The 19,853-nt window shown below is 38.3% G+C and overlaps 1 pseudogene; it reads left to right on the forward strand.

The window, feature by feature from the left end:
* The first annotated feature begins 15,783 nt into the window (after positions 1–15,783).
* Positions 15,784–17,829, forward strand: LOC126620949 (uncharacterized; annotated as a pseudogene).
* The last annotated feature ends 2,024 nt before the right edge of the window (positions 17,830–19,853 follow it).

The following is a 19,853-nucleotide window of genomic DNA, read 5'->3' on the forward strand; positions in this document are numbered from 1 at the left end:
CAGCGTCAATTTCAGGAAACCTTCCAACCAAAATTGCATCAAATTACTTTTCTAAAGATCCTAATGGTGATCAAGCATCAAGACAATTAGATAATTTAAAACGGTGATCAATAATTCAAAGCATGCATGCAATCAATCATAAGCAATTAAATAAAAATTATATATTTATGCTAAGGCTCAAGGTTTCGCCCTAGCAAAACAGATTAGTTATGCATATTCATAATTAAAGTCATAGAAAATTATTATGAAGAAAAAGATTGAAAACACCTTAAAGTAAAAGTATGAAAATCTTCAAGTACCTAGCCAATTTCTTATCTCCAAAATCGCGTAAAAGAAGAAGTAGAAAGAGACTAGCGTCGGCCAAAACCTTATATCGCTATACATAAACGATCCCTCAATAAAAGTCTTTGGCTCCAACTACGAAACCAAATAATAATAAAATATACTAGAAAATAAAGTCCTAATTAGGGGTGGTTCAATATGGGATCCCATACCGAAACCCTTGTCCCGATTCCCAAACCGAAATTTTCGGGAATCCCAATTTCAATCCCAATCCCAAACCAAATTTTCGGGAATCCCGAAATAGTTTCGGGATTTTGGGACAAATCGGTAATCCCAAAATAGTTTTGGGCTTTTGGACTAAAATTTGATATAGTATGCTTTTGGGCTGCCAATCTGTTGAACATATAACTGTATAGACACAAATCTTTTCTTTGTTTTTGTTTTTTAAGGAGAAATTTTGCTAACTAACTAAAACACGAAATGACATGGAGTTCTCAACGAATAAAACCATAACACAAATATGTGCAATGTGCCAATCTGCCCAATCTGTGCAGTGTGCACAAATCTGTGCACAATGACAATAGCACAAATTTGTGCATAATGACAATAGCATAAATCTGCCTATTCAATTTCTACTACAAATGCATGCAATAAAAATAAATTAAGTAACAAATCCAAAAGCAAAAAAATTAGTTACAAGCCAAGGTTTTAAAATAAATAAAGTAACAAACCCAAAAGAAATACGAGCCAAAGTTTCAATAATTAAGTTACAAACCAAAAGCCAAAAAGCAAAGCTTAAAGTTTATGAAGATTGTTGGCCTCTTCGGCTCCTAGATCTTGTTGATGCTTGTGGTTGCTCCCTTCTTGTTGGTACTTGTGCTTTTCCCCTTAATGTTGATGGTTAAGCCCTTCCCTTTACAAAGGATGGTCGTGGAGGTAGTGATTGATTTTGACGTTGTTGAACTTGAACTTAAGGTGGTCGAGGAGGTGGAGGTGGCATTTCATTTTCTTGTGTTGTATTCTCCTCACCTCCCAAATTAACCGTGCCTATAACAATAAACCACAAATCATTTACATTGAATTATAGTCTAATAGATAATAAATACTAAGAAAATAAAAGAGGAAATTAAATTGTTTACTTACTTCTTTCTAAGCGTTCAAGCTCTTGGTAGAAATGGAATTCGTCAAGTGTAGGCTCCTTGTAGAAACAAAATTCCTTTCCTCGAAGCGAATCACTAGTACACACTAAAGCCTCAACCGTTTTAGGTGTTAAGGAAGTTCTAAAAGGATCAACAACTCTCCCACCAAGACTAAAGGCATTCTCACTAGCAACGGTGCTACTACGAAGGGCCAATACATCCTTAGCAACTTTACTAAGAGTTGGATATTGAGCACAATTTCCTTTCCACCAATCCAAAAGATTGAAACCCTCGTATGTTAGGCTTTGATGTGGATCATTGAAGTACATATCCACTTCATTGGCTATCTCATTTTCCAACTGCTGTCTAGTCTAGATCAAAGCAAATTCAACATAGAATCAATATAAACATCAGCCCAGCATCACTACCAAACAGTGAAATAGATATTCGGAAAACTTGCAATAAAAAGAAAGCAACAGTTACCTCAATCCTCAAATCAACAACCCGGTAAACCATGGTGCAATCAATCCTTAAATATTTATAATGCTTGTCTAGAATACTGCAAAAATAAAGGACACATATCATGTCTTAGTAGTATAAGTCTATTAGCCGTGAATGAACATCTAAAATATGTAAATAAATTTTTAGTACCGACAGTTAAGAATGCACATAAATTTTTAAAACAACTAAATATCAAATGAACTAGATTCACCTTGAAGCTCACACCTCTTAATATATGTTTCTCGCCAAACGATTTGTAGACATCTCTACACTCGATTAGAACATCAAAATCATCCTCAGGCTCCCGAACTCTACTTAAATCCTCTGATTTAAATGAATCTTGATCAGAAAAAACATGTCAGCCACAGTACCATTTTATGATCTGGATTAGTTTTAGCTACTACAACATCTAACTACGCATTTCATGTGTCCATTGGAAATCCAACACAGTGATCAAAACACGACACATGTTTTCCAAACTGCAGCTTATCGAAAACAACATAAAGGAAATAACATATAACAACATAATGTAAATGTCAAAAGAAGCCAAATAAGCATACAAAATAAGCCAACATAATGTACAGACATTCATATTGATATATCGAATGGTAAGACTCGCGGATTATGGAGGCATGTTAAGTTGTCTGTCGGTGCAACCCTTACAGACAGACACACACACACACATACTCACTTCCCAAAACTAGCATCAGCTCCTCAAATCATTCAGGTACAAGGTTATCTTCCTTAAAATCAGAACACAAAAACAAATGCAACAAAAAGCCAAGTAAAAAACACATTCATACGAAACGTTACACAATCAAAACATAATATGTTCATCCTAATAATTTCCAGAGACCACCAAAAACCAAAATATACAATACACACATAAAGCCGCCAACTTTCATGGTAAGGCAGCAACATCAAGCCATAATCGACCAAACCAGAAAATAAAATGCCTCAAAAATCAGGAAAGCACCAACCTTGATGAAATTGTTGCCTACCTGCGATTGAGTCTTCGGATTTTGCCTCCGAGGAGATAACAGATCGAGAGAGAAAACGGTGGTGTGGCGGGTGGGCCGGTGGCTGTGTGGTGAAGGAAGGCTGGAGTGGAGAGTGAGAGAGAGACGATAGTATGGTGTGGTGAGGGAGGCTTAGGGGCTAGAATTGAGGGATCGATGAGGGAGGCTCAGGTAGGGACAACCAGATAGGGGCTGCGCAGCGCTTCCGCTTCGATTCCAGTTTGATGGAACAAATGGAGACGGAAGTGAAGTGAAGTTAGTGAGATCAGACCTAAAACAAATCAACGGCATAGATTAAATCTAAAACAATGAACAGTTCAAATAATTTTCTTATAATTAAAAAATAATATATATATATATATATATATATATTTGGGTTTGGTATGGGAATACCGAAAAAATGAAATGCAAAACCGAATCCCATACCGAAACTTTCAGTTTGGTTTGGGATTATATCCTGAAAATTTCTGGAATTTTGGTTTGGGATTGGGATTTTTTCGGTTTGGTTTGGGATTTTTGGGATTTTTGGGATTTTTTTCAGCCCTAGTCCTAATTAAGCTAAAAGAATATGTAAAGAAACTGTCTAGCCACGTTTTAGCGTCAAATATCCTCCAGATCTGGTCCATAATAGTTTGTTTCAAAAATCGGAACATTTTAAACACATCTTCAGGAGGGGCTGAATCCAAAATAGGTCATCTTGGGCTCCAAAACTCGTAATCAAGCCCAAAATGTCATTTTTTTCAACACCGCGTACTGCTCCTTTATTCTATTTCTAGAAAATAACTAGTCGGTGGAAGAATTTGGTATTTTCACACGATCAAGCTAAGCAACTCATGAACGTCCTCCAACTAGAATTACTCCAAAATTTATCCATTTGGTCACGTTTTTTCCTAGAGGAAGTCGAAAGTCCTATATTGAAAATATAATTCAAAGTATCAAAATTCTTCCAAAATAATAGCCCAAATCTACTAAGAATAGGGTTAAAAATATAATATAAAATCTACTCATCACTTGCCTCCGAATCAAAGGAAAAAGTAGTATACATTAATGTCAAGAGTATCAAAGATGTAAATACGCTCCATCTACACATAATACACTATGCACACCACTACACATAATATGTACAATACATGCACATGATATGCATATAACGAGAGAAACTTTAACGGCAACATATTGGTATAGTGGATACAATTAAAACATAATCATTATGTATATAAGATTATAGTGACAGTTTGAAAAGTCTTGTTATGTATATCAACTACCGCTTAATCATGCACCTGAAAAACTTGATACTCATTGTCGTCATTTCACGGACACACATAACCCTTAACGCCCCCTAAGTTTTTTCTTAATTTTGTTTTTCGCCAAGGCCAACTAGGATGTGGTCATACTCACTAAATTCTGAGGCACAACATACGTGCATCATAACTAACTAGTGAACATTTCCGCTTCTCATATTAAAATGTAGCCATGCACACCATATGCACACCACGGAAAAAATTTCACAAATTTCTGCAATTGAACACTTGAATCAGAAATTGTTCCATCTAAGTCTTGTAACACATCAAAACTTGAAATTTATTCAACCCATACGCCTTTAACTTCTAAGTATTAATTCATGTTACAAACTTCCATAAATCATTGATGAAGGAACTTGGAACTAAACACCCTACCTCATTATGCATGCTAAAGCTTCAGTCGCCGGAAAAAATGGAACTTGCCAAAACAGAAAATATGGTACAAAACTCAGCTCACTCTTCTCACCTCTCTCTCGCATCCCTTTGTTCGAAATCAAAGGTATAAGGTGAACCCAAAGCCCAACTCACTCTTCTCGCCTCTCTTTGGACTTTCATCTCTTTGAAATCGAAGCTCATAGATATCAGGAAATGAGGGATAGTAGAGAGAGCAAGTGAGAGAAGAGAGAGGAAGGGAGAGAGAGAGAGAGAGAAATCAGAAAATGGGGAGAGAAAGTGAGGAATAACCCATTTATATGTGGCTATTTTTGTATTTTCGATTTTGTGCATGATGTGCATGGACAGTTTATCCTATTTCTGTCCCAAGATTAAAAAATTGTCCCATTTTAGGATATTTTCCTCTCAAATTAACCTTTAATTGTGATTTAAAACAGTAGAGGAAATATTATGTACCTTCCAACACCTAATCACTAGTGGCTATTATGTTAAGCCCTAAAATCTCAGTCAAATACTCTTTCAATCCACACCTACCTCCATCCTCAGCCCTCAACTACCTACGACTCTCTCTTTTCTGACGCCACCCCCTAAAAACACCTCCTCTCTCAGTCTCTCTCCTCTCCTAACAAAGTAACAATCATTTCCCCAGATGACCACCACGACCAACATCCCCCATTAAGCCACCATAGATTAATCGACACTCTACACTGGAAAGGTAAGTTACATGGAAGTTTATTAAATAGTCAATCCTACATAGGAAATGAAAGAATTATAAAAAAATTTCTGACTTAATATCTGTATTATGTTTCCTTAACTTTGTTCGTATTTAGTTGATGATGTTTGGTTTCTGGGCATTCAAATGTTGTTTATTTCCCTGTTTTGTTTGTTTGTTTGTTTTTAGTATCTTGGTTTGCATTCTTTAATAATTTCCACCTCTGCATCAGTGTCAAACTTTTCTTGTATATGTGATCCTCCAATAGTAGAGTGGAAAAAACAAGATTTTTCTCAAGGGTTTAGAGGGTGTAGAGCTGTATTGTTGTTGTCGGTACGTCTTTGAGTGCAAAACTTTCTATTTTTATTTGTAGGGATTGACTGAATTGAGATTAGAGTCATAGGATTATGTGTTTAATTCTCTCTACCATGCTATGGTCAATCCATTTTCGAATCATTCTGAATTTTCGTATCTTTTGGTAGTTATTGACGGATTGTTACTTTGCTCAATGTACCTAAAAGAGATGCAAGTTGTCTGGATAATGGTAGAGGACCTAGGGATGGCAATTTAACCCGTCAAATCCAATCCCCTCGGACATAAAATTTCGGGTATTTTACAGTTATGAGTAACTGTCAGGTAAATTTTTCGGTTTTGGGTTCGGTTATGGTTAACCCATATTCGAAACCGAACCATTTCATCTATGAATAATATATATATATATATATATATATATATATTATATGAAAAGGGGTTGTTAATAATCATGCATTATTAAATATGAAATTAATTATTTACTTTTATATCATTAATAATAGGAATTATATGCTTATAATTTTCAAGAGTGTAAATGTTTTCTTAGTAATATAAATTTTTAATATTACTTATTACATGCATTGTATCAATTGTATTAATAATAGCATTTTTTTAATATTATTCATTTAGGTAATAATATAAATAAATATATAAATATCATAATGGGGAAAAGCGTTCCCCGATCAAAAATCTGTCACCGACGAGTTCAGTTATGGGGAAAACCTGTTCGGGGATTCTATGGGTTCGGGTTCAGGGAAAATAAACGGGTTCAAGTATGGGGATGGCACATCCGAACCCAATATGCCCCATTGCCATCCCTAGTAGAGGCTCCATCCTGATAGGTAAGCCCATTACAAAACACATGGAAACCATTTTTGAAGGGATGAACTCTTTTTAGTTGTTTCTTGGTATTTTCGTTGATCCATTTTATCAAAGTTCTAATAAATTATTGTTGTGTATAGCCAGCAACTATCTGTGAAACATTAACATTGTTTCATCAAATTTGCATATCAAAGTTCTGTTAATCTTGTAAGATTATTTAGCTGTTCCATTTTTTTTTCCATAACTTGAGCCATGTTTGCAACTAAAATTTATTGGTGATGTTAGTCTCTAAGAATTATCAAGCTACTAGAAATAAAATTGATTTGGATTCTTTTCGAAAATTTTCAAGGAATTTGCGATTTAAGTTTGCTGTGGAGCTCTAAATGTGACATGAAGATTTTACTAAAATGGTTGGGTTATTGTGCACTTAGAGGAAGTTTACTAATTGGGTTTATTGTATGATAGTTACTGGCGGAGCTACATCATGCCTAGTGTGGGCAGCGGCGCCCACTTGAAAAAAGAGTGCAGGTTTTGTCCTATTGGTTTGCATAGGCAAATTGATAATTATACACCTTTTTTTTTTTTTTTTGGTAAACAGAATGCTCATATCCGGGCAAAGATGCCAACAAGGAAACAGAAAGCCAACCAAAGTGGCTAACAAACAAACAGCACAACAACAGAAAAAAGAACAAGAAGGTACAAGGGAACCGTGACGCCGCACCTAATGCTAAAGTGTCCCTTCTCAAACTAACAAAAGCAATTACGGAGGGCAAGGATGACCATCATTGCATAATACATGGACCAGGGAAGATGGGGGTCTATTGACCCAAATTTGATCACATACTTCCTTACAATTGCGCGACACCAAACAGTCCGCGACCAAGTTGGCCAGTCTTGGAACCCAAGACCAGCAGCAGTCTTGAAAAGCCCCACCCAATCTTAGGCACTTCCTGAGAATTGGAAAAGCATCCCAATTGCCCTTCTTTGCCGGATCCCTTATACAAGAGATTGCATCTAAAGAGTCCGATTCAACACATATCGAATTCCATCCGTTGCTTACCCCCAGATTACACCCATGCATAATGGCCAAAGCTTCCGCCATAGTAGCACCAGTAGCCTTAATCTTGTGCCTAGAAGCAGCCAAAAATCGACCATGCTCATCCCTCGCCACTACCCCCGTGAAACCCACACCCATCCTGACCTCCCAGCTGGCATCCATATTTATTTTGATAACACCTTGAGTCGGAGGAGACCACTGTGCTCCATCCCCCAAACTCGAGTGGTTGAGCAAAGAGGGGGAGCTCGGCCTAGAGATGGTTTCCTGATAAGCCGAGACCGATCTGGAGACAGCAGCAACCACCCTGCTAGGGTAGATAACCTGATTGTTGAACTGAAATTCACATCTAGATTTCCAAATATGCCAACAAGTAAAAGCAATATATGAAATCCGATTAATCCTTACCTCCGCTGACCCATTCTCTGCCTCACCCATTTCCACAAGCCAATTAGCCCAGCTCGAAACATGTTGCCGATGAGGTCTCAGGTTCAGCATTCCTCCAAACCAAACCACCTCCACCCAAGCACAAAAAAGAAAGAGATGTTCAATGGACTCATCATGGGAGTTACACATAGGGCAGATAGGAGAAGGGGAAGATCTACGAATATATAAATTCTTCATAGTAGCTAACGCCGCATGCAGGGTCTTCCACATGAAAGTTCGAATTTTTGGAGGAACCTTCAACTTCCAGACAGTCGTCCATAAGGTAGAAGGAATGGAGACCAACCTGATAGATTGCAGGCTGCGATCAAAATTTCGATTGAGACTCCAATAATAACCTGATTTGACAGAATAAGACCCCCTCTTATCATAAGGCCAAACCAATCTGTCCTTAAGCGTCGGATCACCAGTATGCAAATCCAGTATTGCCTCAACCTCAGATTCCGCCAAGAAAGGTTTTAAAAAATCCAAGTCCCAATTCCCACTCACAGGACAAATTAGAGACTTCACCTTTAGATTTTTTGAGACTTGAACCGACCCCAAAGGGGATGGTCTCCCCAAAGGAATGGGGGGGAGCCATTTGTGCACCCAAACCCTAGTGTCATTTCCGTCCATGATCTGCCAATGAGCACCTTCCCTCAGAATCTCTCTTCCGGCTAGGAGGCTAGACCAAATCCAAGAAGCTCTCCCACCCTTCTTTGCATCAAGGAAAGAGCAATTAGGAAAATAACGAGCCTTAAAAACAAGAGCCCATAAGGTGTTAGGTTCCGAAATCAATCTCCAACACTGTTTGGCCAACAGAGCGTCGTTGAACCTCAAAAAGCTCCTAAGGCCGAGACCCCCTTCCTTCTTAGGCCGACCCAAACTCTCTCTGGAAACCCAATGGATCCGATTTTCACCAAGTTTTTGACCCCACCAGAATTTAGTTATCAAGGCATCCAATTCATTACAAAAAGATATAGGAAATTTGAACAAATTCATAGGATGAGCCGTGATGCGTAAAATTACTTGACACACAAATTAAACCCTATTGATGACAATTGTAGTAATGATGCAAGTAGGGATCGTTCTAGACCGGGGATTAACTAGGGATGCTAATCAACAAATATAAGACTCAAGAATATAAGAAGAAACTTAAAAACACAAAAGTAGGCTTTAAAACACTAAACTAGACTCAAAGAGTTCAAAATACTTTAAGGCACAAACTGAACAAACTTAAACACACTTCGATACAAGAAAGTAAATGGGAGGTATTGGTTTGGATGAGATTGAGATAACAACAAAAAGTAAAACTAAATAGATGGTTTATGGATTAGCTAGAGATCCATTCTTCACACATGACACACTTGTACATGAATTGATTTCCAATTGCTTTTCAATAGATTATGAAACTCAACACCCCAGATTAACCGTGATGCACGAATTAATCCTCAGATTTTCCTTGATTTATTGAATTGGATGAATGCATACGACAATCCAAATTATTCTCCAAAAGTCCTCTACATGAATGCATAATAGAGATACAATCAAAGATCATTACGTTCTATGAAAATCATAAGTGTTAACGAGGCATTCGTAACTATGAATGCATGATACGTTTGCCAAGAATTCAATTAACGCGATTGTGACTAGCAACCTTCACTACCAATGAATATAAACTTGTAACGATTAGGTGAAACTCATTTATATCCTAGCATCAAATTCATGCATGAAAACTAAGTATGCATCCTTAATCAACATACAAGAATTAGTTTTGAAGAAAGTAGTTAATTGAATTGCATTCACAACTTATTAAATCACAATTGGAAGAAATCAATTCATATCTCAAACATGTTCATGGCTTCGAACTTCACCCTAGCTAAGTAAGGGTTTAGTTCCCCATACTTGCAATTAAACAAAAACAATTGATATTAAACATAGAGAAACAAAGTAGAAGACACCTAGAATGCTCCAACAACTCCAATGGAATGGCTAGCACAACTCCAAGCACTCCTCCTTCTTTGCAAGCCTTGGAACTAATGGAAATGTGTATTAATGGCTGTGTGTCTTCCTTGAAGGCTGAATGGTGTTTATATAGAGGTTGAAAATGTCAAGCAATGCAAGGTAATGGACAAGGCACTCACGGCAATGGAAGGATGTGAAGCTGCCAGCTCCATTTTGCATGTGTGTGTGCTGTTTTTATGCTCTTTCCACCTAGAAACAATCATTCCAAAGCCACCCAAAGTTATAAGTGGAAGACCAACCAGAAATCCACCTCATAGTGGTCCAATTTCTGCCATTCCTTGCTGTCCATTCACTACCAATGTTGTAGAAATCTGCCAACTCCATTCCATTGCCGTGTGTGTGTGTGTGTGCGCTATCCTCATCACTTCCCACTCCTCCATGCTTTAATTTCTGATTCCTTGCTGCCTATGTGGTGTGTTCCTTGCTGTTTTCTTTCCTTCTTGTTGCCCATGTGGTGTTTATACTTGCACATACATGTTCTTCATCCATTTAGCTAGCAATAAACACATTTTCTGCCATCACATGGCATCTATGATGTTTGAAATTGTAGGCCAACACTTTGCACACACACATGCAGATTTCTAGCCCTTTGAATCATCAAATTCGTCCATCCTCATGTCTCCATGTTTGCACCATCCAATCTTGGCCCAAAAATGCTCCAAAGTGCTCCAAAATGCACCTTCTTGCATCCTTGGCCCAAAGAACCTACAAACACACAAAAATGGCTTAAACTACTAACATAACTAAGAACTAAGAACATAAATGCACGAAAACAAACATACTAAGTCGCATAAATATGCTCCTATCAAGTCGGAATGGCTTGTGCCACCGCCTTAATCAGGATCTCCTGGCCGGCTTGTGAGAGAGTGGATTTTTTCCAACCTTGCAGTTTATCCAAAAGCCTACCTTTAACATAGGCCAACTCGGCTTTTTTTTATCTTCCCCATATAGCAGGAACCCCGAGATACATCCCCGGATCACCCACCCTCTCAAATCCGAGAATATTAGATAGATGTCGAGAGACCTCCTCAGGTACATTGGAACCAAAACACACACTAGATTTAGACTTGTTCACATGCTGGCCAGAAGCCTTGCAAAAATTATCAATCAGCTGAATAAGATTCCTACAGTTTACTTCCTCTGCCTTAAGAAAGATAAGAGTATCGTCAGCAAATAGAATGTGGGAAATACTCGGACCTGACGGGTTCATCTGCACCCCCTTTATCCACTTTATATCACAAGCCTGTTGGATAAGAAGAGAAAGAACTTCACTAACCAGAAGGAACAGGTAAGGGGATAGCGGATCGCCTTGCCGAAGACCACGAGACGGAGCAAACTTTGATCCCGGTTGACCATTCAGCAAGATGGCGAAATTCACCGACGATATACAGCCCAAAATCAACTTTCTCCATCTTTCTTCGAATCCCATCTTCTCCATCACTGCCATTAAAAAATCCCACTCCACCCTATCATAGGCCTTTTGCATATCCAACTTTATTCCCAATTCAAATTGGCTCTTTGCTTTTCTAGTCTTTAGGAAATGAAAAAGCTCATGAGCAATTCCAATATTGTCTTGAATTTGCCTCTCCGCCACAAAAGCATTTTGGGAAGGAGAAATCAAATCCGGGAGAACCACTTTGAGACGATTCTCCAAAACCTTGGAAAGCACCTTGTAAGAAAAGTTGCAGAGGCTAATGGGACGAAATTGCTCCACAAATTCCGGTTTATGAACCTTCGGAATCAGCACCAAGTGTGTAGCGTTGATTCCCCCTGGGATGTCCGTTCCATTCATCATATCCCAAATTAACTCATTCACCTCCATAACAACGGTGTCCCAATTATTTTGGTAAAAGATTCCCGAAAAGCCGTCAGGGCCCGGAGCTTTTAAACTGCCCATCTGCATGGCAGCAACTCTGATCTCATCACTCGAGACCACTGCCAAGAGAGACTCATTCATTTCATCTGAAATTTTAGGGGAAACACAGTCTAATATACTACCCCACTCCCGTTGTCCAGATGACGTGAAGAGTTCCATGAAGTACTCATCAAACAACCGCCTAACCTGAAAAGGGTTCTCAATCCAATTCCCTTGACTGTTTTTTAAAGAGACCACCTTGTTTCTTCTTCTTCTATGCAAAGTGGACTGATGAAAGAATTTGGTATTAGCATCCCCTTCCTTAAGCCATTGAACTCTAGATCTTTGTTGCCAAAAGCACTTCTCTTATCGACACAGTAGATCAATATTTCTAGAAAGGGAATCAATCTCTTTCGTATTACGACCCCAATTCTCTTGTAACCGGCCCAAAAGATCCATCAAAGCCTTGATCTGTCGCCCCTTCTGATGAAATTTTTCCTTACTCCAACTTGTTAAGGTGGTACGGCAATTAAGCAGCTTTTTATTCCATTTTATTAACTGAGTACCGTCGCAGCTAATCTCCCATGCTCTCCTCACTATCTCTTTGCACTCGGCATTCTTAGCCCAGAAAGCCTCAAAGCGGAACAACTTTTTCTTTCTTACAGCTTTCTGCTCACAAAGAAGAACGATAGGGCAATGGTCAGACCCAAGAGTCATGGCATTAGTAACAAAAGAGTTCGGCCAGGTAGACAACCAACAATCATTCACCAGAACCCTATCTAACCGAGCCTCAACAAGTTGCCCATTTCGAGTCCCCCGCCAAGTGAATTTTTGGCCATTGAAGCCTAAATCCATGATCTCACCCTTATTCATAAATTCCTCCAAATACCTAAGCCGGTTGTACCTGACTTCCGCCCTACCCACTTTCTCATGATCCCACAAAAACTCATTGAAATCACCTCCACAAATCCACGGGATATTATCCGGATTAAATTTCTGAATCATTCCCTTCCAAAAGATTTCCTTTTCAGCCCGATAAGACGTGCCGTATATACCTGTAAACCGAAACACCACATCCGAATCAACAATACAGCAGCAAGCATCAATAAGATGCTTAGAAGATTCCATTACATCAACCTTGATCGAATCATCCCACCAGAGACTGAGACCTCCCGCTCTACCAACTGGTGCAACATTAAAACCATTAGCATATCTCATTCTCCTTCTCACCTCTATTATTCTATGATCTTTCATTTTTGTTTCCGAGAGAAAGATCATAGAGGGTCTGTGATCCCTTATTTGCCCATGAAGGGCTCGAACTACCGTGTCAGACCCTAGACCACGGCAGTTCCAAAATAAGTGTATCATGGTGATGTTGTGGCTGTTGAAGGCCAGCCGCCACCACCTTGGGAAGAAGACCCCGCATTATTCATAAATAGGCCAATTCCTTTGCCTTCCCCTTCATAGTCATTAACCCCATTATTTCCTGCCGCAGCTCTTGATTTCATTTCGTTGTGATTGACCCACATCTCTGTTGACTACATCCAACTCCCTCTTCTTGTTTTTTCCTGACCACATAGCAATTGAAGCTAAGTTACTCCCGTTTTCCGTTCTTCCCATGCTCACACTTTCCGTTTCACCCATACTGATGGATGGCGTTTGACTTATCTGATCAAGTTGAGAATGAGTTATCTTCAGTTCCGGGCCTTCCTCCCCCTCAGTTACTCCTACTTCCCTTTCTCCTTCAATGGCATCTTTATCTCCATTACCATCATCCCCTTGAATCATGTTCGGCAGATTCCGGCCCACTCGCATTGCGCCTGTATGCCTTCTTTCCCCCAGGGTGGTGGGCAACTGTCTTGGAGCCTCACTTATATCCCTAACAGGAGCCGTTTTAGTCCATTCACCATATCCAGCCATCCCACCTTTCACTGCTTCAAAATTACATTCAGTGTTCGGGTGTCCGATCCTCCCACATCGATAGCAGAAATCCTGTAATCTTTCGTACCTGAATTCAATCCATGACTCCTTGTTGTTTTCCTTAGGAAGCCAACACCCTGTAAATAGAGGATTTGCCGTATCCACATCCACTTTCACTGTAAAAAAAACCCCTAGTTTTTGCTGGGTCTTCCACTGATTGTACTTTCCCAATCTTTGATGCCAATCGCCTGATATTCGCTTCAGAGCTTAGAAAAGGTGGCACTCCCCTTATTTGAATCCAAAACGAAATTCTTTGCATGTCTATTTCCTCCAAGGCTAGCTCCAAGGGCCATCTTTTCACAGAGAAGTTTTTCTTCATAACCGCCCATGGGACCTGGTTAATTATTTTAGCAGCAGTACTTTCATCATTAACTTTGATAACAAAAGTATTTTCTTTGACCCACTTGATTTCTATTTCTCCCCACCTCTGCCATGAAGATCTGAGGATGTTGCGAACCCCCCATTTGTTAAGCGTTTTATTGACCAAAGCAGTACCCACCAATTTAATTCCTTGTTCCATATTAGATATGTCCAAGCTTTTCTCTAAGTGGACCACAAGATCTTCCACCCCCTCACCTGCCATTTGATGCTGAACTTGGTGGTTTGCCCAGGGAATAATTAATTCAGTAGAACACAATAAGAGATAAGCTTTTCTCCCCTTATTCTTTCTTTTTTTTTTTTTGATATCCCTCTCACTATCCTTCAAGCTGGTAGGGAATAACTGGATGTACAAAATAATCACAATCAGACAAACAGAGGTTTGTATCCCAATATTGAAGCATACCTCTTCATTAATACCCCCAGTGAATAGTCGTAGGTGGTTGGCTTGTGTTGTTGGTGAGGAAAGCTGAAGAGGCTTTTGAAAAATTGCTTCTTTGCCTGGATCTGGTGGAAGGAATTTATGACCTGACCCATGTGGGATAGTGCCCTCTTCTTTCTTCAAAAGGCCAGTGCATTCAAGTCTGGTTAGAAAAATCCCTCTGTTTCTCCTTCCTATCATCCCTGCGAAAAGACCCGCAGACCTAGATCTGACCACGGATGGGATAAAATTGACTGATAGGACGGAGAAAGAGCAGTTGGAAGGTGAAATTAAGGAAAGAATGACCTTTTTAGTGTAGTAAATCCCCCACAAATCCAACCCTGTGTGATTTGATTGACCCACTAAAGACCAAACACAACAATCCAATTATAAAAAACAAAAAAACAAAAAAAACTAGGTTATAAGATAATAAAATAGTTAACTAAACCCTAGAGTATGCACTTTATATACATCACGGCACAAGATTCATGAACACATTATTATAGAGGTTTCAACAGTTTGACTCACCTTGTTAAAGTGTGATACAAGTTTAGGTCTGAGATTTGTGAAGTAAGGGTATAAACTCCATCTCAAGAAATTATATTGTGAGGCTAGGCTAGTTCTTTTACATTCTCATATATTTTAAATTTGGCAGTGAGTTTATCATCTTATATAATTGATTGTATATTAGAATGGAGATCAATGGATGAATAATTGCTTGGTGTCTCTTTTGAGAAAGAAATATTTAATGGGATTGATAATGAGCTAATTATCCAACGCTCTTAAAACATGAAAGCTTGTGGAGGACAATTGTAAACTTTTTTATGAAAATGTTATCAAATTTCCATTGTTTGTAATTCATACTTAACTGTGTTTTAGTTGATTTTTTATGCCCCCATATGAATAAAACCTTGGCTCTGCCACTGATGAAAGTTATGTGGACGTTCCTTTTACATGGTTAATTGGTGAAGCACCATTTACCTTTTGCACGTCAGATTTTTCTCTCATTCTTGTATGCATCATTGCAAGTCTACCTGTTTCAGTTATCAACCAATTGAGCACCTAGGATTTGTAACCCTCATGTTTTAAATCCTTCAGTTGATTATGTGAAAATTATTGCTAAAAGAATAAATTTATTGAAATACTGGTACAAGCCTAAACTAAACTAAAGGCTAAGCAGCACCTACAGTTAGTTATGAACTATATTGATTTTGATTTTTAAATATCCTGATGATTTTGTATTCAACAGGATGCAAGTTTGACTATCCAATTGATTTGTAAATTTCTGATGGCGAGCTCTCTGCAACGCTTCTTGAGCCATGCTCGTCTTTCTTGAACCGCTCTTGTCCCAAGGTCCAAACCATTTTGGGTGGACGCATTTGTGGAGGTAAAATCTGGTGAGGTAAGGATGGCCCTTGGCATCATCAAAACATATTCATATAGGGGTACAACCCTCATCATTTTCTTTCTACAACTTAATCTGATTAATTATATGTTTTACTGACTCTCCATGCCGAACATCATCCATTTCTTTGAGTAATCATTCTTATGTTAGGGAAACAGTTTTTGGCAGTACATTCCAATTGGGGCCTTTGTGCAAATTGTTATATTTCTGTGAAAATAAAAACTTTAGGCCATAATTTTTTTTCTTTCCATGAACACACAAGTTTTGCACAGTCAACAAGCCAATTTTTACTTTGTTTTGTGCTTGGTAATATCAGCTGTCCATTGTCTTTCCTTCTAATTCTTTCATTGGCATACATGCCAGCTTGTAATATATTTTCCTGCTTCAACTACAACTCAACAAGGATCAGGGTAAGTTGAGAGGTGGAAAATCAACTTTATGTCTAGATGGAATTATGTTCCCTTTTTGTATCATTTTTTGTTAGAGGTCGCACTTGGTGCGATGGCAAGTGCCTTCGCCCATGAGCGGTAGGTCTCGGGTTCGAGACTTGGGAGCAGCCTCTCCATAAATGGGGGTAAGGCTAGCCGACATTCACCTCTCCCAAACCCTGCGTAAAGCGGGAGCCTTGTGCACTGGGTACGACCTTTGTATCATTTTTTGTTCCTTTTTTGTTAGTTCCTATTGAAAGAAATAAATGGGCTTTGATGAATGAAATTCTGCTGTAGGATTTGAATTTTATTTTATCCCCAGGATTTTCTGTGCTTGAGGTACTATCCATTGTAGTTAGCATCAATATAAAGGTTTTAACACTTTTTGCATAAGATAGGTCTTTGTGCACCAGGGATTCTGCTCACTGGTGTAAATGATCTGTTAAAAGTCATTCTCTTAGGGATTTTTTTTTCAGTTATCATCAATAACTTAATAGCGATATATAGGTATTATACTCTATGCTTAACGTACTCTTGTGCACCAGGATCTCTGCTAAACAATGTAAATGTTTCGTCGGAAATCATATTGATATTTTCTATTGAAGTTAGCTGAATATGTGCTTATATAAGTATGTTTCATCTCAACTTTTTTGTGTAGTGACTAATCAAGCCAGTCTTCTTGGAGTCAAATACCAAACCCAAGCTACTTGACAAGGGTGTAATTGCAACATTTTATTACAGCTAGGTTATGAATGTTAGACTATCCAAATCTTTTTAGCATCGAAAGTTGCAAAACTTTCCAAGTTTCCAACATGACAATAGAAGTTCCCTACAGTTCCCTATCAAGTTTTGCCACCTTCACCCTTTCCCGTGCCCTCAGCACAGCCACTGCAGCAAATGAGACTCAAACCTAAAAACTTAAGCGTATTGCTGATGAGCTCCCTGACCTCACAAAGCTCGAGAGGCATGATTACTTCATCCTTTTCAGGCTGAAAATGGGCCTCAATTGGTATGAACCAGCAATCTCGGGTATTGGATCGACATCTTCTGACTCTAGGCCTGTTTCTACAAATTCCAAGGTTGCAGAGAAGATTGCATTTGATATAAAGATTGAGAAATTCGACGCAACGGCAAGGATCAAGATCATAAAGGAGGTTAGGACTTTCACTGACTTGGAACTGAAGGAGGCTAAAGAATTAGTGGAGAAAGTCCATATTGTGGTGAAGAAAGGGTTAACCAAGGAAGAAGCAGGGCCTATTGTCGACAAGCTAAAGGAATTGGGTGCTACTGTCGTATTGGAGTAAATTGAATTATGCTATTTCGTTTCGTTTATTTCATTGTTTTCTTTTCACTTAGGAATGATAAAAGGGAAGATAATGTATGCGTTCTGGAAGTTAGGATTGTTTCTAAATGTTTTCTCCACCCAATATTTATTTTATTTCTCGATGGCAATTTTTGTGCTACTATTTCGGTCATCTGCACTTTAAGCTAAATATTTTACAGTTATTTTTACACTCAGCGTGAGTGCAATAGGTCTTATGAATATCACTGACTGCTGCCGTGGACTTTTTATTTCTCTCTTAACAGCAAATTGAACTGTATGTTTTCTGCAGTGGAGGAGGATGTATGGTTTTGGTAAGAATTGAAACAAAAGGCCTCTTTGCCGCTAAAAACATTGAGAATTGAACTATAAGATTTTGCTCCATCCAATAGAACGCGATAACATTCAACCTTTTATCTCTGGATTTTTATCACAAATGGTCTCTGAAATTTACCCTCATCATCAAGATGGTCTCTAAAATTGAAAATCAATCAATGTAGTCCCTGAAAATAGGTGTCGCAAATCAATGTGGTCATTCCGTCACAATTCTGATAAAAAATTCATTAAATGCTAATGTGGCACATAAATAGACCCCGCAAGATTTACAGGTTTTTATCACAAATGGTCCCTGAAATTGACTCACATTATCAAGATGGTCTCTAAAATTGACCCAAACCATCAAGATGGTCCCTAAAATTGAAAATCGATGAATGTAGTCCTTGAAAATAGGTGTCACAAATCAATATGATCCTTCCGGCACAATTTTGTAAAAACATTTGTTATGTGCTGAAGTGAGTTTAATAATTAATTAAAAAAGTTGTCTTAATACCTTTTTGCAAAATAGATTTTTTTTTTTCTTATAGGAGAACCTACTCCGAAGAGAGATCCCTTCCATAAATTCAAAGGCACAAGGCTTAACCAAGGCCTAAGAGAGGGTTTGGAAATAGTTTTCAACCAACAATAGATGCACCTTGGTTTTAAACTCATTATCTCAAGGTAGACCTCGCCGTTATTTGAGTCACCAAACCACCAGGAAAGTCCCGAACAAGTTCTTCAAGATTAAGATTGTGAGGTTGTTGATCGCCTAAATGTTATCGGTGATGTCCCAAAAGTCATTGCCAATTAGCCAAGCCATCACCAAAGGTGATCTCAATCCAGGTTCAATTTGGTGAAGGGTGTTAAAGTGTGTAAAGATGAGTATGTTGAGATTTTTTTTAGAGGATAAACAACGAAGGAGGTAGAGGAATGTGGACTGGGATCGGAGGTGATTGCCGGACTGGGTTTTTGGGTTCCCAACTTTTTATTAACTATTAAATTATTAAACCTATTTGTAATTTTTTTAAATTTAATTAGACTTGTGTGATCCATTTATGTGTCACATCAGCACATAACAGAATTTTCGACAAAATTGTGACGGAAGGACTACATTGATTTGGGACACTTACTTGCGGGACTACATTGATTGATTTTCAATTCCAATGACCATTTTGATGTCACATGTCAATTTTAGGGACCATTTTGATGTTGTAGGTCAATTTCAAGGACCATTTGTAAGAAAAAATGACTTATGGGACCCATTTATATGCCATATCAACACTTATCGGAATTTTTAACAAAATTATGTTGGAATGACCACATTGATTTGCGACACCTATTTTCAGGGACTTTATTGATTGATTTTTAATTTCATGAACTATCTTGATGGTGATGGCCAATTTCAGGGACCATTTGTGATAAAAACCCTTTATCTTTTAGAAGGGTTCACTTTGTAACTTCTACAAAAATAGAACTGCTTGGGATTCAAAAACTCGAATATGTTCTTCACACTTGTTTATAACAATTTGTTGACATCTAATTGTTGTGTTGTCAATATTGATCGCTATGTAGTTAATTTTTAGTGAGCCCACTTTCAAAGATTACATTTTTCAGCCAAAATGAGGAATTGCATTTGCACATTCTTCCATTAAAGAGCTTTCCGGCGAATTTCATTTGCATCTTGCATTGGAGATGCTCAATTAGTTACAAACTAAGTTCATTTTGAAAAGCCACATTCTAACAGTTGGGAGCAGCCTCTCCATAAAT

Source organism: Malus sylvestris, chromosome 5 (genome assembly GCF_916048215.2).
Source record: "Malus sylvestris chromosome 5, drMalSylv7.2, whole genome shotgun sequence".
Classification (NCBI taxonomy): domain Eukaryota; kingdom Viridiplantae; phylum Streptophyta; class Magnoliopsida; order Rosales; family Rosaceae; genus Malus; species Malus sylvestris.